The sequence below is a fragment of the Megascapheus bottae genome, chromosome 10, assembly GCF_031878675.1.
Source record: "Megascapheus bottae isolate mThoBot1 chromosome 10, mThoBot2.hap1, whole genome shotgun sequence".
NCBI lineage: Eukaryota > Metazoa > Chordata > Mammalia > Rodentia > Geomyidae > Megascapheus > Megascapheus bottae.
The window spans coordinates 12,041,789-12,066,435 of record NC_143518.1 but is presented as its reverse complement, the minus strand read 5'-3'; the positions used below and the strand labels follow the sequence as shown (position 1 = coordinate 12,066,435).

General features: G+C 37.2%; 1 protein-coding gene and 1 non-coding gene across 2 annotated transcripts in view; both read left to right on the top strand.

Moving 5' to 3' along the window:
• Positions 1 to 24,647, top strand: part of Pld5 (phospholipase D family member 5) — a 241,380-nt gene that overhangs the window by 46,224 nt on the left and 170,509 nt on the right. The window lies entirely within an intron of this gene.
• LOC150057603 (small nucleolar RNA U13) lies at positions 13,720 to 13,823 on the top strand. Its single transcript, XR_016536924.1, has one exon. It is a non-coding gene; the product is annotated as a small nucleolar RNA U13 (small nucleolar RNA).

The window sequence follows — 24,647 nt, the reverse complement described above, 5'->3', positions numbered from 1 at the left end:
TATGCTGGACGTTGGATAGATTTAGTAAAATGGATGGTGACACTTGACAATGAGTCCCTTATGGTTCAGACATGAACTTAGCTGTCTCCAAAGATGGCTGCATAAGAAGGCATGATGGTAGAGTGCAAAGCATAGAGGATCTACACAAAAGGTCAAATATCATGCTTGCAAAGCACAGTATAGCTGCTGGGAAAGTGGAGTTCAGTTAGAGCTGTAGAAGATGTACAAGAGAAAGTGACAAATAAGGAGTGCATTTTGAACAGAAGAAATGGCAAGTCTTTTGTGGGGTTATAGGAAACTGGAGAATTCCTTGGTTTATAAGGTCAAAATTGTGAAATATTGGTAATTTCTTGTGGTACAATCCCACATGTTCTCTATGACCATTCAAAAAGAATGAAACAGGAAAATGGTGAGTGGATAAATGGCCATGAAGAGAAGGAGAAGAGCCATGTCTGCACTATTGACAACATGTAGCAGATCATCTTTGCTGTGGGGCCATTTTGTGTGTTGTAAGACGCTTATAGAAGCACCCTGGCTACTACCCACTAGGGATCAGTAGATTTCTGATCAGCTATGATAACCAAAAACCTCACACACTTTCTGTCACATGTGCCCTCCAGGGATGCATGTATCACCGCAGTCAGAAAACACTGAAATAAAAGGTTTGAACATAACCTTGAAAACCACAGTAAAGCATAGGAGCTGTTCATGGAGAATATTAGATTTTCTCATACAGAAAATGAATTAGCAGGGAGCAGATGGATACCCACAGAGCTATTATAATAATCAGACAAAGGTATGATAAGAGGAAGGCTGGGAGGAAGGGACATGAAAAAGAATGGAGATGACATAGGTTTGAAAACTCAATTATGGAAGTGTGAACATTGGAGAGAATGGAAAAGTAAATAGAAGTGAGGATTCCTTCATTGTTCCAAGAGGAAAAATATTAAAAGGGAGAGAAAGCAAGTAGAGTGATAGATGCTATTATTAGAGGGGAAATATGTGTCGTTATCAACATGAGTGTCTAAAGCACTTATTTTTGAGGCTAAGGGAATCATGGTTAGAAATACTCTTGTCGATCCAAAATTTCATATGGAATAATAAAAGACCCTGTATAGCAAAAACAATTCTTAGCAGAAAGAACAGATCAGGAGGAATTTCAATACCAAACTTTAGACTCTATTACAGAGCTATAGTGATCAAAAGAGCTTGGTACTGGCACAAGAACAAGCCTGAAGACCAATGGGATAGAACTGAGAACCTAGATATTAACCCACAGACCTATGGCCACCTAATCTTTGATAAGGGAACAAAAAATGTAGAATGGAAAAAAGAGAGCCTCATCAATAAGTGGTGCTGACAGAACTGGTTCAGCAGCTACAGACAACGAAAGTTGGATCCTTCTTTGTCACCCTGCACCAAGATTAACTCCAAATGGATCAAAGACCTCGAGGTAAAAGCAGATACACCAAAAACTTTACAAGAAGGAATAGGATATACATTGGCACAGGTCAAAACTTTCTTAATAAGGACCAAGAATCACAACAAATCAGAGAAAGACTGGATAAGTGGGACTGCATTAAACTACAGTGCTTCTGTATGGCAAAGAACATAGCTAGTAAATTAACTAGAAAGCCTACAGAGTGGGAGGAAATCTTCACTAACCATACATCTGACAAAGGCCTCATATCTACATTATATCAACAGCTCAAAAAATTGAATCACCTCAAAACTACTCTCCGAAGAAACAACCATCCCATTAAAAGATGGGCCAAAGACTTAAAGAGAGTCTTCTCTGAAGAAGAAATTAGAATGGCCTATGGACACATGAAAAAATGCTCGACATCTCTGGCCATAAAAGAAATGCAAATCAAAGCAACTCTAAGATTCTACCTAACTCCAGTTAGAATGGCCAGGATCAAGAAATTTAATAGCAACAGATGCTGGAGGAGATGTGGCCAGGAGCAATCACTACTATACTGTTTGTCGGAGTGCAAACTCGTTCAACCACTATAGAAGGCAGTATGGCAGTTCCTCAAAAGACTAAACATAGAACTCCCCTATGACCCAGCAATTCCACTGCTTGGCATTTACCCAATCGTTCAGAAACAAAGACATACTAAATCCACCAGTACAACAATGTTCATTGCAGCACTATTGCTATTTACCATAGCAAAGATATGGAACCAACCTAGATGTCCCTCAGTTGATGAGTGGATCAACAAGATGTGGCATTTATACACAATGGAATTCCATGCTGTTGTCAGAAAGAACGACATGGCCCCATTTGTAAGGAAATGGAAAGACTTAGAAAAACTCATATTAAGTGAAGTAAACCAGACTCAGAAGAACATAGGCTCAATTGTTTTCCTCATTTGTCACAATCAGTAGAAACCTTGGGCTCTCCTAGCAGAGATTTACAATAGAACAAAACTTATATATAAGGCCATATACTATGACACTAAATGTAAGGACCTCCAGGATATAGAAACAAAAGCCATATAATGAGTGATTATTGTCCTTAATGTAATATGTTATTTCTCACCTCTTTTTCTGTCCCTTGGTTATCTCATATTATTACAGTATTTTACCTTGTTATGTGATATATTGTATATATACATATATGTTTATTTGAAATCGGATATGGAAAGGGGGAAAATAAGATGAGGGTCAATGGTGGGGGGAGGGAAATGGAGACCAAGACATGAGAAAGGGTATCAATATATATGAAGAAATGCACCTTCTATCTGGTGAATATAATGTAACTCTTCTATTAATTGCAATAAAAAATATATGGGAAAAAAAGAAACATTCCTGGCAGATAAAGATCAGGAATGCCAATTTCAATCTTTTTATTTTTCACCTGCTACTATAAAGCTTCAGAGTTAATCTTAGACTGTTAGAGTCTGCATGCTGGTGAAAATTGAAAATGATTGATTGTCCTGCTACCTTGGAATTTCTTTTTTTCTTTTCTTATTTAAAATTTTATTGTCGGGATAATATAGAGAGGGTTTACAATCATATTTATCAGGTAGTAGGTGCATTACTTCTCACACATTGATACCCCTTCTCATGTTTTTGTCCCCATTCCCCTTCCAATCATCTTGTTGCCCCCTTCCATTCCCTATTTCAAATGAACAAATACAGGTATATACAATAACAAAGTCAGATACAGTAACAATGTGAGATCAACCATAAGGACAAATAAAGAAAAGAGAAATAACTTAGTACATTAAGAACAACAATCGCACACTATAAACCCTCTGTTTCCATATCCTAGAGTTCACCTTGAAAGTTCTATGTTCATTCCCATCCCACATAATTTCAAGGGCCTAATCCTTCAATCTGTAAACTCTGCCTGCTTCACTTCACCAACACTTCCCTTAAGGTCTACAAAATAACTTTATTATGTTCTGTCTTCAACAGTACCTATGCTAAAATTGGAGAAATGCTGAGATTGCCTGGTCTCTATGCAAGTTTGACATGCAAATTCATGAAACATTTTCTATTTAAAAAATCTTCATCAGGAAAACCTTTTAGGACTTTTGTCCGGACCCAAAACATGTTTTGACATGCCTAATTTATTATTTCATAGCATTTAATATTTCTTTGACACATTCTCTTCATGATACTCCTCCACTTATAATACCACTCCCCTCTGAGCTGTAAGATCAGTATGAACTGAAACCTATATCTTGCCACTACTTTATCCCAACACCTGCCATAGCTTGGTAAAGTTCAGTGTGGCTCTCTTAACTAGCATGGGCAAGACAAGGCTGTGGGTCCCATCCACTGGAAGAAATAATAATAATAATAATAGTGATATTTATTTTAAAAACAGAAAATAGGCTTGACTATCTCTTGAAATGTTTCAGGATTCTGAGATAGGGGAACTAGATTCCACACCTGGCATGTATGTACACACACACACACACACACACACACACACACACACACACACACACACACACGCACGCACACACACACACAGTCTAACTTGGGAGTTCATCTATTCATATTCCCTCTGAGAGTGGAACTACGAAAAGAAACAGAAATAAACCCATCCAATATGCATTACTACTTTCATTCCTGAGCTTCTAGACACACAGGATGCCTCTCACAAAGAATTATTGAAGAATTGATGGGGGAAAGCCATTGCTTCCCATCTCCAATGCCGTTGTAAGTTTGGCTTGTGCTGTGTGTTTTTACAGCAGATTCACCTGGTGGGCTTGAGAGCTATGATTCCCAAAGGAAGAGAGTCAAAGCACACACAGATCTGGCTTCAACTACCACAGGCAAAAAGTGGGTAAATCGGGCCCGGAGTTTGACCTAGTGTTAGAGTGCTTGCCTAGCATGCATAAAGACCAGGTTTGATTTCTGGATACCACATACATAGGAAAAAAACAAGCCAGAAATAGTGGTGCTGAGGCTCAAGTGTTAGAACTCTAGCCTTGAGAAAGTCCAAGGACAGTGCTCAGGCTCTGAGCTCAAGGCCAGGATTTGCCAAAAAAAAAAAAAAAAAAAAAAAAAAAGCAGATAAATCTACACGACCCATTGCTGAATCATGCCAAAGCACTGCTGTATGTTCCCTAGAGATACAATAAAGCATTTTTCAGAAATAAAAATTGACTTCTACATGAGTTGTGTCTCAGTTCACTTGTAGGAGGGGGTAGATAAAATAAGGAGAAATTCTCAAAAGACATTGCTGTAAACATAGTGGAAAAATGTAGCAATTAATTTTTGCTTCTGGTCTTTTGTTCATCAGGGTATTATTTATTACTATGTCAAGTTGTTTGTGACTCAGGGCATCGTTACTGGATCTTAAAATGACTTCACCACCATTTCCTAATCATAGTATAGCTGGATTAGTTCATAAAGAATTACATTCACTCTCAATTTCCAATTTCCCCCATTTCACTGCATACTAGATGGGATGTTATTTTTCATTTTAATGGAAACTTCCTCTTGAATGCTTTCATATTATAAGGGAAAAATGAGCTTGAACATTGAAGAACAAAATGTTTTGATTTATGGAGAAAAATTATCTCATGTGGGCATTTACTAATAAAAATTCATCTTTCCTGAAAAGTTAAATCCATACTTCATAAACCAGTGCAAATAGTGTGTGTATATACATATATATATATATATATCCATAACCAGCTAAATAGGAAGTTAATGCTATGAAGCTTCCACTAAATTAGTCAACATATAAGATAAGCATCAATAAAATTTATTTACTCACATTTTAAATTATTTCCTATTGTGTTGTATACCGCTTGCTTCCTTTTTTGTGTTGTTTAGAGTTAGTTTTCATTATAAATATATTTTGGCCTTTATGATTCATAAGACATTGTAACAAATAACTTTTTGGAATTATAAATTTTATCATTATACACACTACAGTAAGCCTAAAATAATTAAACGGCAGTGAGGGAAATAAAAGTCATATCTTTTATGAGAAAAACTATTCCAATCACCAAGCTGTAACAAATAACTCTTCAGAAAACATCATTAATACAATGAAGGTCATTGTGGTAGAGATTTTTGCAAAAATATGTCATATTTGCATTGATCTGCTTTTATTATGGGAGTTATAAAACCATGACTAATCTTATTTATTCTGTTTATTCTGTGATTTATATAAATGGTATCCTGCAGTGATCTTGTCACAGACTTCATTGACTAAACTTTTACTTGAAAGGCATTTCATAACATTCTCTCAGCATGAATAGGTTTCAAACTTCCTAGTCATTTTCGCAGAAGTCCCACTCACAGGGACAGTGCTAAGATGTCAGAGAAGAGCTGAATTGGAACAAAGGCTGATGTCATGCAGAAGGATGGTATATATGGAAAATGAATAGGTGCTTTCTCCTTACTTTAGAACATAAGCCCAACCTCATTCATCTGTTTCCTGTTTCCTAACCATCCTGATGAACCAGTAGCTGTTGTAGCCATTGGGATATTGAAATTGAACAAAGATAGGGTCCCAATCTTGTAGGTTGCTCTATGAGCAGGGAAATGGGAGGATGGGAAAATGCTCACATGCAAATGGGTAATAACTATTTTACTTGAAACAGTGAAGCTGATCAAGGAAAGGAATTTTAAGGCTGGCTTCTCTGAGATGATCTTAAACAAAGATCAACTGATGACACTGAAGAATCCAAAAGAATAGAGTTGTAGATAGAAGGAAGATAGGGTATAAAAACCCCCAAAGAAGAACATAACATGTACATGGAGTCATCATAGTTCATCTCCTATGTGCCTGAAAAATTCTATGTGAGAGAAGTGATACGGAGTAGGTTTGAAAGTTGGAAGGAAAAAACATTCACAATAGTTTTTATGTGGAAAGAATCTGTGTTTTATCCCAAGAGTGAGAGGAAGCCTGGTGAGAGGGGGGAAGGTCAACATACTACGTTGCTTACAAAAGTCCACAGGGGCAGCTGGCTGGACAAGCAAATGAAAGTAGCAAGAGTGAAGAAAGAAGACCACTTTAGCAAAAGACAAGATGTGAGAGTAATGTGGATGAGCCTGCCAGGGCTGGCATGGAGAGATATGTTCCTAATTTGGAATGTGTTTTGGTGATATCGCTGAAGGGGTTCAGTGATGCAATCAATATAAACAGAAGTGAGAAGAGAATCACAGATCCATCTCTGAAGATGAATGCCAGTGCCCCTATCTGGGATTAGAACCATGAGAGAAGGAGCAGACTGTGGGGGAGACTTGTGTGCTATCTATGTATTATATATCCAGATACTGGATGGACAGGAAAATGTAAGTCTAGAGCATGAGCAAAGAAGGCATATCCAGAAATATACATTTAAGTACTATTGGTGTACAGATGACCCTTACAGGGTTGGAACGATTTACTGTATTCTCTTTTATCTTCTTTTATTTTTGCCAATTTCAGGGCATGAATTTGGGGCTTCACTCTCACCTTTTTCACTCAAAGCTGGTACTCTACTACTTGAATCACAACCTCCAATTCCTCCTTTTTTGCTAGCTATTTTAGAAATAAGATGATGTAATCTTCGTGGTTTCTTCTAACTCTGGGATTTCCTTGTGTAATAAGAGTGGTTTTTCTCTAGGCTTATGCTTTCTAGTGTCCTATTTTTCTTCTCAATGTGTACAGAAAAGGTTCATGCATGTGGAACCCTAAATTACAGAAGGTTCTCATGGGGCTGATAAAGGAGCCTGAAACTAGGAAAAGATCCTGAAACTTGGAGCTGGATAATATTGGCCTTAGGTCCAGTTAAAGAACATTGGCTTTGGTCTCTACATGAGGGCTGGTGACTCCTACCCCAGCTTCAAGCTTTATTTTTTTCCTGAAAAATAGTACATGTAGTTGTCAATTCATGAGATGTTAAAACATTTGCATATATAACATGATCATCTACTGTTTCATGATGGGATGCATTTTGAGTGATGCATAGTTAGTTTTTTGTTGCACTGTGTACACATGGTATTAACAAATATCTAGATGTATAAGTCTGTTATTCATCATGGCTTCTTGATGGAATAAACTGAATTGGTAAATGAGAGGAATGAGCCTATTGCCTGCATAACACAGCATACTGTTGTACACTAACATTTTTTTAAGTAAAAGGAATATTTTTGCAGGCATATTTCCCTTGGTTTTAACCTGAGCATCATGTACATACACACCAGTAGCCACCATTTATCATCATTATGATATATTATGCACATGCATATTGTATGTGCAATACTTTATAAGATTAGCTGTGTTGCCATGCCGAGGTGGCTATGCCTGCACTCCTAGCTACTCACATGGCTGAGATGTAAGGCTAGAGGTTTGAAACCAACTTGGAAAGTCCATGAGACTCTTAACCTCCAGTTAAACACACACACACACACACACACACACACACACACACACACACACACAGAGGGAGAGAGAGAGAGAGAGAGAGAGAGAGAGAGAGAGAGAGAGAGAGAGAGAGAGAGAGAGAGAGATGTAGTTCAAGTAGTAGAGAACTAGCTTTGTGCAGAAAAGCTCAGAAAGAGCACTTGGGCCCTGAGTTCAAGACCTAGGACTGGCACAAACATAAACACACAAAGATCAACAGAGCAATGAGTTTGTTGACATCATCATCACTCAAACATATGCAAGCAAACACACACATACTGGTTCATACTAAAATGTCACTATGCAATAGAAATTTTCCAGGTAGGTCCATTAAAATCTTATAAAATAACTGTAATACATGAGCTATGTTACTGATGGAAATGTTATGTGGTGCATGACTACCTAAATAGATTTTGTATATAATAAGTGATATATGTAATCAAAGCTGTATTTTAACCTCTTTTTCTAGAGTATTGAGATCAGGGGCTATACATTTACCCTTCCACAAAATATAAAGGACTAACATTGTTCCAATTTGTTTGATATATTTAATTAAAATTGTGTTTTCACCTCTTTCTAGAGTATGGAAATCAGGAACTAGGCATTTACCCTTCTACAAAATATACAGGATCAAAATTGTTCCAAACTCTGACAAGAGATGCAGGAAATCGGTAAGCGCCCTCACTAACAAAGAACAAGCCCAGGAAGATGCCCAAAAGAAGGAAAGCTATAGAAAGGATCACAGAAATCAAGCACAGGATGAAATGCTCATATCCTCAAACCCCTTCGATATTAACTTTCTATGAGAATCTTTTTTCCTCACAGATCCTAGCCCTGCCTACTTGTACAAGCTAGGGAAACAGAATAGTATACAATATGCATTTGCATTCCTCAAACGCTTGCTGCTGTGCTCCACACATAGTAGGAACTCAATAAATATTGTTTAATTGATTGAGGAAAGCTATAATAAGTGTCACTTGACTAGAGGTTTCCTCAGCATGAGTAGTGAGAATTTATGTGAGAAGAAATAACAAAATTGCCCGGGTTCAATCTAAACACTATTAAATCCAATTTGTGCTTAAAGAAAGACGTTGGCACTCAGTTTTACACGTCTTGGGAATGCTTCCAAATTAAATGCGTTCTGGACAAAAAAAAAGCCTTATAAAAACAATTAAGAAACTGCTGGATATGAAAAATTAGCTCAGCTCATTTGCTGTTTCCTAGATGTAGAAATGCTTCTAGAGGACAACTCCATATTTGTTCTCAAACGTAATTTTTTTTAATCTTCATGAAACAGAGGGGATTCTTACTGATTAAACTGTTATCTCTAGGCCTTGGAGGGGGAGCAATGGAGGCTGAATGTCTAAAGACTAACTAGTTCATGATGTTGCATTGCTCAATATAGACAGAATAAATGCCGAACTCTTTGGGCTTAATGAGGAAAAAAAAAGTGAAGAAATTCCATAGCATCTGCTTCTGATGGGAGACAAGGTTTGCAAACAGTTTCATCTGTCAGACTTCCCTGAGAGAACTGATTACTTGGTGGCTTTCTGTTTTATTTCATTCTGTCATGGTGGGCTACAGCCCAGTAAGAACTAGTACCACAAAGCATGGTGAGAGGTCCATCTGTTTCGTCCACTCCAAACCAATCTCTCTCTGTGTAGCAATGCTACCATAGACCAGGGCTATCAGTGGGGTTCTCTCTGCAGGTCACTTTCTAACCCAGGTCAGCAGATGCCACAGTCAGTGCCATCAAAAGGCTGCAGTAAGTCGGAAGGCTGATATGTGTCAGAATACATTGCTCTTTGACAGCAAGATACGCTCCTTCCTAACAGTGCCTCAACACAGCCCAGGCAGAGCTGAAAGTGGCTGTGGATTACTATCCAGGTCATTCACATAAGCTTCCCTTTTATTGTGCTTCTTAGACAACCAAACATGGAGTAACTCAGAAACTCTATGGAACTTCTTTTGGTCAAACTCTTTTTGTTCTTATTGTTTTTTGATCTTCAAGTATGTGGTTTAAAAAAAAGTGATGAGGGCCGGGAGTTTGGCCTAGTGGTGGAATGCTTGCCTAGCATGCACAAAGATCTGGGTTCGATTTCTCGGTACCACATACACAGAAAAAAGCTGGAAGTGGTGCTGAGGCTCAAGTAGTAGAGCTCTAGGCTTGAGAAAGTCCAAGGACAGTGCTCAGGCCCTGAGCCCAAGCCCAGGACCGGCAAAAAAAAAATGATGACATTTTTACAGGTGAATGCTTGATATCTATATCTAGCCCAATAAACTAAATCCTCTTTTTAGTCAATATTTCCATTGCTATTCTCCTAATTTTGATATTTTTAGTATTTTAAATGTCCTTTTTCAAAATTAAATTCCATTTGTCCCATTTGTGTTCTACTAATTGCTTTGTTTCTTTAGGCTGACACTGAAATAATAATGACCCTAATTATATAATACCCTCACCCCTTGTACTAGACTGTAGAAATGCTACAAGTACCATAGCTTAAAATTCCAATTTTCTTTTCCATTGCTAGGCTTGAGCTCAGGGCCTGAGACCTGTCCTTGGACTTTCTCAAGGCTAGAGCTCTACCACTTGAGCCTCAGCACCACTTCTGACCATTTTCTATGTATGTACCAAGGAATTGAACCTGGGTATTCATGCATGCTAGGCAAGCACTCTACCAGTAGGCCAAACTCCCAGCCACTAAAATTCCAATTTTTGAGCATAGTAGACACTGAATTTATTCTCCACTTGTTTTTTCTGTCTTCCTAAGGGATTTTGCATGAGAAACTAAGATTGTCTCTTGCTCAGAAGAGCATGGGCTTCCTGCAGGCTCAGCTAGGTATATCTCTGATGAGTCTGACTTGAGATAGGTTTTGTGACAGCCTGCACAATGAAATGTGAAACTTTCGCTATGGCAGAATCAATATGACATAAGATATTTTATCCTGTTACTTTGTCTCTACAAACTCTGATTATAAATTGACTCTACAAGCTCTATTATTTTTAACCTTTTGGTAATTATAATTAGAGTAAAGAGTGCCATCAGAGTCATTTTAACCTTGGCATCAAATAACTAACACTTTGTAGTTTTGCTTCTGGAATGCTTTGAATGTATATTATTTAGATGAACACTGATGACTAATGCCTGTAAATCTAGCTACTAAGGAGGCTGAGAGGACCATTGGTTCAAAGCCAGCACAGGCAGAAAAACATGTAAACTCCATCTCCTATTCACTACCAAAATGCCAGCTTGGAGACATGGCTCAAGTGTTAGGCATCCATAAACAAGCCAGACAAAAACATATGAGACTGAATTCAAATCCTGGTATTGGCAGGAAAAAAAAGCATATTGTTTCATTTGTATGGTCCATAACAAGAAAGAAAGGATTTTTGTTGTTTTTTTCTTTTTAAATTCACTGTAAAGGTGATGAATGGGGGAAAGGGGTGTTCCAGTTACATAAATAAGGTACTGAGTTGCTGTTTTTGTTGTTGTTGTTATTATCATTTTGGCCAGTCCTGGGGCTTGAATTCAGGGCCTGAGCACTGTCCTTGAACATATTTTGCTCAAGGCCTAGTGTTCTGCCACTTGAGCCCCAATGCCACTTCTGACTTTTTCTGAGTATGTGGTACCGAAGAATCAAACCTAGGGCTTTGTGCATGCTAGACAAGCACTCTACCACTAATTATCCCTCCCAGCCCCAAGTACATTACTTTCTTAAACACTGTTACCCCCATTCTTCATTTTGTGGGGAGTGGTAAGAAGAGAATTTTGAGGTATAACACATCTATCTGCCTAACTCCAATTTAAACACCACTATTTTAATGTTTTTGTTTTGTTTTGTTTTTATTTATCCTGAGGTCTATCTTGTTAGATTTCCCTAAGTAGCCCCTTGGTCATTTGTATGACTATTCTTACATACCTTTTGTAAAGTCTAGTTATAGAGCACAGCCAAGTATTGCTATTTCTTAATAGCTCATGAAACCAAGAGTTCATTATGTTCAAGAGTACTAAGTTCAGTGTAAAGACAAGCTTGTCTGTTTCTCTTATTTTTTCTTCGTATATTTTTATTGTAATTAATAGAAGGGTTACATTATATTCACCAGATATATATTCACAAATATCATATTGATACCCTTTCTCATGTCATGGTCCCCATTTCCCTACTCCCCTCACCCCGCTCATCTTGATTTCCCCCTTCCCTATCCTATTTCAAATAACCAATTAAGCATATATAAAATATAACAGATAACAAGGTGAAATATTGTAACAATATGAGATAAGCAAGGGACAGCAAAAGAGATGAGAGATAACATAGTACATTAAGGACAACAATCACTTATTATTTGGCTTTTGTTTCTATATCCTGGAGGTCCTTACATATAGCGTCATACTATATGGCCTTATGTATCTAGATTTTGTTCTATTGTGAATCTCTGCTAGGAGAGCCCAAGGTTTCTACTGATTAGTACAAATGAGGGAAACCATTGAACTTATGTTCCTTTGAGTCTGGCTTACTTCACTTAATCTGATTTTTTCTAAGTCTTTCCATTTCCTTACAAATGGGACGATGTCGTTCTTTCTTACAGCAGCATGGAATTCCATTGTATATAAATACCACATCTTGTTGATCCACTCATCAACTGAGGGACATCTGGGTTGGTTCCGTATCTTTGCTATGGTAAATAGTGCTGCAATGAACATCGTTATGCTAGTGGATTTAGCATGTCCTTGATAAGGGAGCAAAAAAAAATAGAATGGAAGAAAGACAGCCTCTTCAACAAATGATGCTGGCAGAACTGGTTAAGCACCTGCAGAGAACTAAAGTTGGATCCTTCTTTGTCACCTTGCACTAGGATTAACTCCAAATGAATCAAAGACCTCGAGATAAAAGCCAATACACTGAAAACTTTACAAGAAGGAATAAGAGATACATTAGCTCTCCTTGGCACAGGTCGAAACTTTCTTACTAAGAACCAAGAAACACAACAAATCAGAGAAAGTCTGGATAAGTGGGACTACATTAACCTGTAGAGCTTCTGTATGGCAAAGGACATAGCTAGCAAATTAACTAGAAAGCCTACAGAGTAGGAGAAAATCCTCACTAACCTTACAACTGACAAAGGCCTCATATCTAAAATATATCAACAGCTCAAAAAATTGAATCACTCCAAAACTAATCTCCAAAGAAACAACCTTCCCATTAAAAGATGGGCTAAAGACTTAAAGAGAGTCTTCTCTGAAAAAGAAATAAAAATGGCCTATAGACGCATGAAGAAATGCTCGACATCTCTGGTCATAAAAGAAATGCAAATCAAAACAACTCTAAGATTCCACCGCACTCCAGTTAGAATGGCCAGGATCAAGAAATCTAATAACAACAGATGCTGGAGGGGATGTGGCCAGGAGGAATCACTACTACACTGTTGGTGGGAGTGCAAACTCGTTCAACCACTGTGGAAAGCAGTATGGCAGTTCCTCAAAAGACTAAACATAGAGCTCTATTTTTCAAGCTCATGTCATTTTTATATTGGGCAAAGAAGCATATAGAAAGTCTTAAATAGCATATGTATTTTTTGTTCTGCTGCTAAGATACAACTCAGCAAATATTAAACATATATTTCCCCCAAAGACTATTTGAGATATTTATTTTTCCTAGCATAGTGAGTTGTCCATGACGTCATGGGAATTTTAGTAGACATTGTTCTAGACCCGATGTACAACATTGGTAAGTCTAATATCTACACGGATTCTTCTCTATAAGGCACATACACATTACTTGTATTGGTGGGTTGACTTAGGCAAATTATTGTAGGTATCTGAAACCATTTTAGTGTAAGATGTGTATTAATGATCCTTTACCGGTTCATAAGCATGATGATTGGGTTATCACGCACCTGCGTGACAGGTGCCTCCCTTAAACCTTGTTACGACGTGGGCACATTACCCATCTGATGTGAAAAAGATACAAAAAGGAAAAAAAGACTAAAAAGAAAGAAAGAAGAAAAAGATGTATATTAACTTCCAAATCTTCTTTTCATTAACTAGAAAATTAGCCAGAAAATAACATACACCGGGGGTCTGGCATGTGAATAATTTTTGTGAATAACTGTATTTTCACACTAGAATATTTTTTCTCTGTAAGAAAGGAATGTGCACTTAAGCCAACCGCAAATGGAAACTTACGGTACAGAATTCATGGGACTGTGTCTTCATGGTTTCTTTTCTTGAAATGCACAACCAGACATATAAGTTACCAATTTCAACAGGTGAGAATATAGTACAACTTCTATAAATTTCAAAGAAGAATTTTAAAGTTTATGCATTCAGTAGTTCAGGAAATGGCCATGGCTGAAATATACTGGGGTTTGCATTGGACTCCAGCAGTAACACACATGAGTTACAGAGGCATCTATCACTGAGCAGCTTCTATCAGCAGAGAAGCAGGAAGGGTCAGACACCAGTTTCCTTGTATTTCAACAAATAAACAGTACCTGAATGATGCCTCAGAAAAACACAGTGGGTCTTTCCCAAAGGCCTTCTACTCTCTAATCATGATAAGCAAGGTTGTATTTAAAGCAATGAAAGATTTTTTTTCTTTTTTTTTCATATATTTTTATTGTAATTAATAGAAGGGTTACATGATATTTGCCAGATAGATGGTGCATTAATTCCCATACATTGATACCCTTTCACATGTCTTGGTCCCCATTTCCCTTCCCCCCACCCCCAGCAATGAAAGATTTTTTTGGGTGTTTTTGACATATGTTCAAGATTATGCAAAGTGTGAATTTAGCTTTATTTTCAAATAGAAACTTCCACACACAGCATTTTTTTCTAGTCTTGGCAAGATTTTGTCCTCCTGAGGATGCCTAAAATGCTATAACTAAGGGAAATTAATTTGCAGATTCTGTGCTAATGGCAATAAATGCAGATTCTTTTAAAAATAAAAATAAACCAAAGCTTATGCAGAAGCTTCCAGAACAGCAGAAACAAACTCAAACAACAAAAACAAAATATTTTTAAAAACAACAGAAGGTTGGGTGAAAGAACAAGTCCCAAATAGTAAAAAAGCCTTGGGGAAAGAGAAGATGGATGTAAATGAAAAGCATGGCAAGAGGTATTTGATGTGAAAATGAAGGGGTAGAAGAATTTCTTAAAGATGTCAAAGTCTTGATAGTTTAAAAAGATAGGTAAACAGATTTTTACAAATCAATAATTGGAAAAAATCTGAAGTGTTTGCTAATGAGTAAAGAAAATTGAAGATAAAAAATAGGATTTAGACACAAACATAGGCTCAATGGTTTCCCTCATTTGCAATAATTAGTACACATCTAGGACACTCCTAACAGAGAATTACAATAGCGCAAACTCTAGATACATGAGGTCATATAGGATGAGGCTAAATGAAAGGATCTACAGGATATGTAAACAAGAGCTTTATCTTGAGTGATTGTTGTTCTTAATGTACTATGTTATTTCTGTTCTCCTTTGTTGTCCTTTGGTTAATCTCATATTGTTACTGTATCTGACTTTGTTACCCGGTATATTGTACATATGTTTACTTGTTTATTTGAAATAGGAAAGGGAAAAGAGGGAGCAAGATGACTGAGAAGGGATAGGGGGAGAGAAATAAGGACAAAAACATGAGAAGGGGTATCAATGTGTGAGAAGTAATGCACCCACTATCTGGAGAATGTAACTGTAATCCCTCTATACATTACCTCGATAATAAAAAATAAAAGGAAAACAATTATCCATCCAAAAAAAAAAAGAAGAGAGAATAGGATTTAAGCTCTTAACTATAATCTAGTGACTCAGGAGGCTGAAATTGAATATCCAAGTTCAAAGCCAGCCAGGGCAAGAAATTACCTTAACCATCAATAAGCCAAACTTGGAGCTGTAGCTCAAGAGTTAGAGTGTCTGCCTTAAGAGAAAAAACTAAAAGACAGAGAGAACCCAGGCCCATTCTTTCCTTCTCAGATCTCATTTAGTTCCATGAAATAAAATAAATGCCTGTGAATGGTGATGACGTTAATGTTTACTGCTTACCTGGCATTGTCCATTAAATTTTAGAAGTCTTAAATAGTCTATAATATGCTCTTAATGTCATTTATCTTCCTTCCTCTGTCCTAATCCCCATCAGCTATTGCCAAGTCAGACCCTAGAAAGCATCATTATGCCTCCTTTGCCCTCTCACCTCACCCCCAGCAGCCAACCCATTATGCACTTGTATAGCTCTCTTCCATGCTTTATCTCTTATTGTTTTTCTCATCTTACCTGGTGAACAAGTGACTTCCCGGTTATTCTGATTCATCTTATTTTTTTTTGCCTTCAGGAATAGGGACAAAACCCAAGACTTATATTTGTTAGACAAGTGTTATATCCCCAAACCTGAGCCACTTTACTCTTTTGTAATCTCTTCCCCACCAGCAGCAATATAAATCATTTTTAAAAGATTAAGCACTGTTTATATTTTTCCTTTCCTGATATTCTTGAGTTCACCCTCATGCTTGGTGCTAAGCAGCCTTGTGAACTAGGTGTTAGGAGCCAGATTGGCAGGGTTGGAAAATCGGTTACATAGTGAGAAGCTATACGTAAAAAATATTGACCATAGGGCTGGAAGTTTGGCCTAGTGGGTCTGGGTGCTTGCCTAGCATACACAAAGACCCAGGTTTGATTCCTCAGTACCATATATATAGAAAAAGCCGGAAGTGGTGCTGTGGCTCAAGTAGTAGAGCTCTAGCCTTGAGAAAAGCCCAAGTACAGTGCTCAGGCTCTGAGTGCAAGCCCCAGGACTGGCAAAGAAAAAAAATTATTGATGATATCAGTACCAGTATGTTTCTTAGTATCAGCAAAGGCAATTGTTTAAAGTACAAAATGGGAATGTAAAAATGAATTGTATATGATTTGGAACTGGAATTCTAGATGTGGCAAGAGATACATAGTATTTCTATGCAAAGACATATCTTGAATGTAGGTATATGGGAATGCTGTTTCCTACATTTAAGTAACAGGGCCTGAGAAAGAGTGGTAACTCTAATAATATCAAGCATTTTTTTTAATATTTACATCCAACATTACCAGCTAGTACTCTACCATATGAGTCACAGCACCACTTCTGGTTTTTGAGTGATTAATGAAAAATAAGCATTTCACAGGGACTTTTCTGCTCAGGCTGGCTTCAAACCATGATCCTCATTTTAACTAATAGCAGCTCTATTTGTTCTGTTAAATACATTCACGTTTTACTACCATGAGCAAGCACTGTTCATCTTGCAAGCCTGAAATTCTGTAAGCATTAAGAAATTGTTCTCTATTCTTCCCTTCCTCTTCCTTGGCCCCTGGTAAATGTTATTCTGATATCTGTCTCTGTACCTATTAAACAATTGCTCTCACTTCTTCCCTTTCTCTTCCCTGCCTCCTGATAATTGCTATTCTACTATCTGTCTCTATGAACCTGATCCCTTTAGAGACTCATATAAATGGGATTGTGCAACATTTATATTTTAACGTCATTGTTAGCATAATGTTTACAAAGTGAATCCATTTTTCTACACACGTTAAAATTACCTTCCCCTTATGATGAATGATAATTTCATTGAATGTATGTACTATGTTGGTTTATCCAATTATCTGATGATTTTAATTGCTTTTGCCTTTTGGAAATTGTGGATCATGTTCTGTGAACACTGGCATACCAGTCTGTGATGGAAACCCTGCTTTTCATTCTGTGGAGTATATAGTAGCCTCCTTTATCCATAGTTTTATAATCATTTACAGTCTAAAAATATTTAATAATAAATCCCAGAAATTAACACTTCATAGCTTTAACCTAAGCAGGTCAATAGCATCTTATTACCTCATAGCACCTATATTATTCAACAAACTGCATGTCATCAAGGAGGCATTGTATCATCCTCCAGCACAAAGTAATGAGTACAATGCAAGATACTTTAAGATAGAAATCACATTTATTTATCTCATAAGAGTATGTTGCTTCACTTGTTCTGTTTGATTATTAGAATTGCTATTAATCTCTAAATTTATCAATTAAACTTTGTCTTAACGATATAGACATGAAATAACATATAATGAACATATATAATAAAAGTAACATTGTATAGAGTTTATATATAATATGTATATACCTACATTTTATAATGTATGTATATATGTAGATAGCTAGACAGATGGATAGATAGCTAGGATTTTTGATTATAAATAACTCATGACTAAATACTACTTTATACCTGGAAGTGAAATTACTGAGCCATTTAGTGATTATATTTTTCAGTTTTGTGAGAAATCGCTGTACTTTATTTTCCAGTGACTGTTTTATTTTACTTTCCAATCAAGAGGGTTCCAGTTTTGTCATTTCTTTACAATATTCTTGGATTTTTTATATTACCATTTTGAATAGTGTATTTTATTGTAGTTTTGACTTATCTTCCCATTGTGAAGCTGAGCATCTTTTAAAAAAATCTTTTTATTGTATTTTATTGTTGGGACTGAGTATCTTTTCATATGCTTATCAATTATATGTGTATCTTCTTTAAAATGTCCATTCAAGTCTTTTCTTCATTCTCCAATTGTGCTGTGATTTTTGTTGCTGTTTAAATTAGTTATTTGCTATTTCTTCTCACCTCTGGGAATTGTACATTTCTAAGCTTACTAAATGACAATTGTGTGGGCCTATTAGTAGATATGTGCTCCCATAGAGCAGGAAAACCTACTGAATTGAAAGGAAACCATTCATAATGCTCTTGTAGAAAGAAACTGTTGATTGTTAAACCATTAAAATCTCCAAGAGAGGCAACATTTATGAAATCTTCAATTTGATATTAATATCTAACTAAAAAAACAACAAACAAATGCAAAACAGCTCTTTGGGCAATGGCACATGTTTCTCCTTGAGAAGGATAAGGGGACCCTTAAATATAAATACGTAACAGTTAATTGTGTCTCAGTATCTGAAACAAAAGGTCCCCTATGAGATTATTCTCTGCCAAGATACAACCCTAATGCTCTAAACTGTCTGCACTGCCATGTAGTGTGAGAGAGAAATAGGAAGTGCTGGGTAGGACCAGACGGTATGGTCAAGAGCTCAGGAGTGATGGCTGAATACAGAATGTCAGGAAAGGTGAGGACAAAGAAGGGTGGATAAGGACAATGTTCACAGCAAAGCCATAGGTAAATAGTTGCTGGCGAGTTGTGACCCTGTGTGTGAAACCTTGGCAATGAAACAGAACTCACATTGGCCTCTATGATGACTGGAAGAATTAAAAACTCACTTTCCAAAGAAAGTGAAGGTGTACACCAAGTTTATTCTTCTCCTCTCTCTGGTTCTACCTATATCAGCTAATATTTCTTTCCATAGTTTAGGAGTTTGTAAAGTGACTTATTCTGCTTTATTTTTCTGAGGGAGAGAAACATTAGTTTATTTTTCAATGGGATATATTCTTAGGTTTTTTTTAAATCCATGCTAAGATATTATTAACATACAAAAAGCTGCAAATGTTTATTATTTGTGGGTTCATAAATTTGGAAGTAAATATTTACTTGTGAAATTATCACTATAGTTTAGGCCATAGTCTGCTCATCACCTCCAAAAGTTCCCAGTTTCTCACATTCTGTTTTCTCATGTTTATTTCTCTTTTATACATTTTTATTAACTTTCAGTAGTTTTACAAAGTTGTTGCTATTCAACAACTTTTTTTCTTGTTCTGCTTATAAACAGGCAGCCATGAGGATACTGGGGCATGAAATTGCTGTGAGTAAAATAACTAAGCAAAAAGAAGCTATAGATGAGAGCTGGTGGCTCATGCCTGTGAGCCTAGCTACTCAAGAGTCTGAGATCTGAGGATCACAGTTCAACGCCAGCCCAGGCACAAAAGTCCATGAGACTCTTATCTCCAATTAACCACCAGAAAATCAGAAGTGGTACTGTTGTTCAAGTAGTAGAGCACTAAATTTGAGCTGAAGAGCTCAGAGACAGCACCCAGGCCAGAGTTCAAGCCCCACCATGAATATCAAGGTTTGAGAAGTAAGGTAGTCATTACTTGATGAAAGTAACTGTATCCTCTCTATACATTATCCTGACAATAAAATAATTTTTTAAAGTTCTTGAATACTTATTTGTTAAACATGTCATATGAAATATGATGTAAAAATCAATTTAATAAATTCTTTAATAAAGCAATAGTGCTGGGAGTTTAGCCTAGTGGTAGAGTGCTTGCCTAGCATGCATGAAGACTTGGGTTTGCTTCCTCAGTACCGCATACATAGAAAAAAGCCAGAAATGGTGCTGTGGCTCAAGTGGTAGAGCTCTAGCCTTGAGAAAGCCCAAGGACAGTGCCCGGGCCCTGTGTTGAAGGCCCAGCACTGACACACACAAAAAAAAAAAAACAATAGAATAGCTGGATAACAGCAGAGCGCCGTTATCAGGAGGCTGAGATCTGAGGATCCGGGTTAACAGCCAGTACAGTCAAGACCTAAGGAACAAAAGGTGCATGGTATCCTTAATATGTGGCTATTAAATCCAAGGAGTACAAGAACGAGGACTCAATATTTGCATACCCAATGCTATGGACATGGTAATGGAAATATAAACATAACTATATAGACATAAAAACCTATGACTCTATAGACATAATGTTTTATTTCATAAATTGATACATTTCTATGACATACAAACCCTTAACCTAATTGGGATTAAGTTCTAAAAACTAAGTCCCAGTGATTGTATTTAGAGATTCCCTTCTTGAACATTTGTTTGTTAAACTTGTCATTTGAAATATGATGTAAAAATCAATGTTAATAAATTCTTTAATTAAAAATATTTAAAAAGCCAGTACAGGCACTAAAGTCCCTAAGACTCTTATCTCCAATTAATCACCAGAAAATGGGAAGTAGAGCTATGTCCCAGTGTGTATATGTAAAACATTCAGTGTGTTCACTTGTAGAATTATAGGTACATTCTAGTTACCACCACGAGGGAAAACATGCAACTATGTTTCTTTGGCTCTAGCTTTTTTCACTTAATATAATTTTTCCCAAGTCTTTCCATTTCCTTATGAAAGGTAAAATACCATTCTCTCTGACGGATGGGTAGAATTTCATTACGTACATCTACCACATTTTCTTGATCCATTTGTCCACTGAGGGGCATGTGGGTTGATTCCAGATCTTGGCTATGGTAAATAATGCTTCCATGAACTTACACACTGCTTGCCTCCCCAAAGTGGTGTTCTTATGGATGGCTTGTGATGGATTTTTACTCACGTCTTTGGAAATGGAGATTAATAAAGAAATTCATGCTCAAATGGAGGGGGATGTTAGCACCTCAAATAGCAGCAGTTGCATTCATTCCTATTATGATGCTAATGACATGAGGTTGTCGATATTTGTTAAAATATTTCCCCAAATGTTTAACTCTGCTTGTTTACTTTCTACTATTAGTGACCTCACTGCTCCATGCCATTGCCTTTCTTTCTCCATTGCCGCAGGAAGTTTTCATTTCATACATATTCTGAGAAAATGATGTGTACTGTATGGAAAGGATCACAGAGGCTCAGCTGTGGATGTGAAGCAGCAGCAAGGAATCAAATCGGGAGGGTGGGGATGAGTGGGCAGCACTGGGAGACACATATGAAAGAATGAGTACAGTTTCTGGTGTGGGGAGCAGGGAAAGGGAAGGAGAGAGGAAGATAAGAAGAAAAGAGTGACAAAAAGAGGTTAGCAAGAGGTTGGATGGGTAGGAGAAACTTCAAAGGGTGTTAGGGCAGGAAAGAAGCCCTAAGAGGAGGCACTACCAGGACAGATGTTTACTCATGAAGATACCACACTCTCGCACTCACCAATGTCTTTGAGTGTCTTTCTTGGGTTAATAAGAAGACCCTCAAATAGTAGATTGTTTGCTCTGAAGTCAAACCCCAGTACCCCTTCTCCCAGAGAGAGACGGAGACAGAGATACAGAGACAGAGACAGAGACAGAACAATACCTCAGTGCTTGCTGCCTCATTAAATGGTGGCTTTGGTGACTAAGAGTGTGTCTAACCTGATGCCGCTGCTATTAGTGGAGAGTGTACTGAAGTACAGTCTGCAGAGACAGTATTTAGTTGAATTAGATGGTGACAGTTTCCCTGCTACTCCATTACTTGAGCTTCTGTGAGTACACCCTTATGATAGGTATGTTCTCCTTATGTATTCTCCTTAAAATAAGAAGGAAATTGAACAAGAGATACCAAAAATAAACTTGCTTTTTGATTGACTTAGAGTTTTGTCAGTGTTTTTCCCTTATTGACTGGATGTATCCCAAATTTTGCAGCCACCATAAAATCATGACTTAGAGAAAAAACATGAAACAATTATAACCAGCTGATTTCTGCATGAGTGGAAAAAAACTTAGACTTGTTTTTATATATATATATTGAAAAGTTCAAAGCTGTCTCTTTTTTAGACTGTTCAGCTTGAATACAGGTTGACAAAAGAGTCCTCTGCAGCTAAATGAAAGGATCTCCAGGATATGGAAACAAGAGCTTTATCTTGTGTGATTGTTCTTAATGTACTATGTTATTTCTCTTCTCTTTTGTTGGCCTTTGGTCAATCTCATATTGTTACCGTATCTGACTATGTTACCTGGTATATTGTACATATGTTTATTTGAAATCGGAAAGGGAAGGGTGGAAAACAAGATGATTGGGAGGGGGTGGGGTAGGGGAATGGGGACAAAAGCATGAGAAAGGTTATCAATCTGTGAGAAGTAATGCATCTACTATCTGCCGAATATAATTGTAACCCCTCTATACATTACATTTAAAAAAAAAGAGTCCTCTGCGTATCAAAGACCAACTGGGAATTTCTTGTTGTTAGCTTCACTTTTACCAGTAATGAAGGGAAAGGGACAGAGAACATGAAAACAGAACATTTTAGCTGTTGAATATAGGCTACTTCATGCTGATAGCATGTTCTCAATCAGTCACTAATATTCAAAATAACTTGTTTCACTTTATGATGAGTACAGAGAAATTCCTTAGTTCCCTATTGAAGGAATTGGTTGGGCACAAAAGGGAGGTGAGAGCACAAAAGAATTCTTGAATCCTTATATAATTGAAATTTTATGCCCATCCTCACACCTCTGCTCACACCTCAACTGTAAGGTTCTTTAGGGAAAAGACTTTCTGAAAAATGGGACCAGATTGCCAGTGTTTAATACCTGTTAGATGCTTCTAAGTATTTTTAAATAGAATGAAATCCATTTTTCTTCTCTTACCTAATGCCAGTGCCACTCTTCCACTGGTAGGTAGCCACGCACTAAAGAAGTTCCTTTCATATCCAGGGCTTTTCCTCACTCTAGCCCCACTGTGATGTACTAGGAGTGTTTGCCTTGTGATCACAGATTGCACTGAAGCCTGAATGTGCCTCTTTTGTGTGTTTTTTAACCTCAGGATGTCATTCAGTTGGTTAGGCATTGATAGAGAAACAACTGGAGGCCCAGTATCCTACTCCTGGTGGTTTTCTCACTCACAAGAAGATTACTTATTAATCTGAAATCATGATTCTCATGACCTTGACCTCCCACATAACTAGGAGAAGCAACATGTACCAGTGTAGCTACCAGTTGAGATGTTTTCCATTAATTTTTTGCCCAGGCTGGTCTGGAAATGCTATCTTCTGGATCTCAGCCTTCAGGATAGTTAGGATTACAATTGTGAGCCACTGCACTCAGTTTGTTTAGGCCTTTATAAAATCTCAACTTCCCTTAGATTAGATTGATGGACTCTCCCATCACTCCTTCTCTGTGCAGCGGTATGGAACTCATTTAATTGCTTCTGGTCATTCCCAGGACAAGCTGGGGTTATTGACATATATTAAAGCATCAGAAGTAAATTAGCATCCCTCAGGGAAGAGGTGTAGAATGGCAAGAGGTACATCATAAGATAGGGCCTTACGACACAGGGATGTGAAGTGATAAGCTGTAAAGAATTCCAGAGAAAAGCCCTTATGTCATTTATATCCTAGGTTTATTGATTTGATTCCAGAATGAAGTCTTGTTTGGTGCTTTATAATCTTATCACTAGACAAGATTACAATGGCACTTCTAGGTTATGTTTTCTCACAGGGATCATGATGGATAAAAGCTCAGTTTAGAAGCATTATCTAAAATCATAGGAAAACTCCTACAGGTACAGGAATGTCACAATTCCACAGCTGAGAACCAACGGTGCACTTTAGATTCTACATTAATGGATTATGCTGGGGATTTATTGACTTCAACTAATAAAAGGAGTGGAAATTATGTAGAAAATGAAAATACAAAAATATTTATAAGGGAAAGGTTCAAATATATAAAATAGATCTAGAGATAATGGATTTAGAGACTGCAATTAAATATCCAGTCTGTGTTCAACTGAATGGATAATTTAGACAAATGATGATACTATTGTCAATGATTTGTTTTGTGTTTGTTTTTTAAATATTTTCTCTTGGAGTTGGAAGTCAGAGCTTCAACCCCAACTGGGTGATTGCTTGGATTCTACCACTTCAGTCATGCCTCCAGCCTGGCTTTTTCCTAAAAAAGCAATGGAATCTCACAGTGTTTTCTGTGGCTTAAAACCACAGTGCTAGCCAGGTGCAGTGGCTAACGCCTGTAATCCTAGTTACTCAGGAGGTTGAGATCTGAGGATCAAGGTTCAAAGCCAGCCCAGGCACAAATGGACCTGAGACTCTTATCTCCAATTAACCTTTAGAAAATGGGAAGTGGGGTTTGGCTCAAGGGT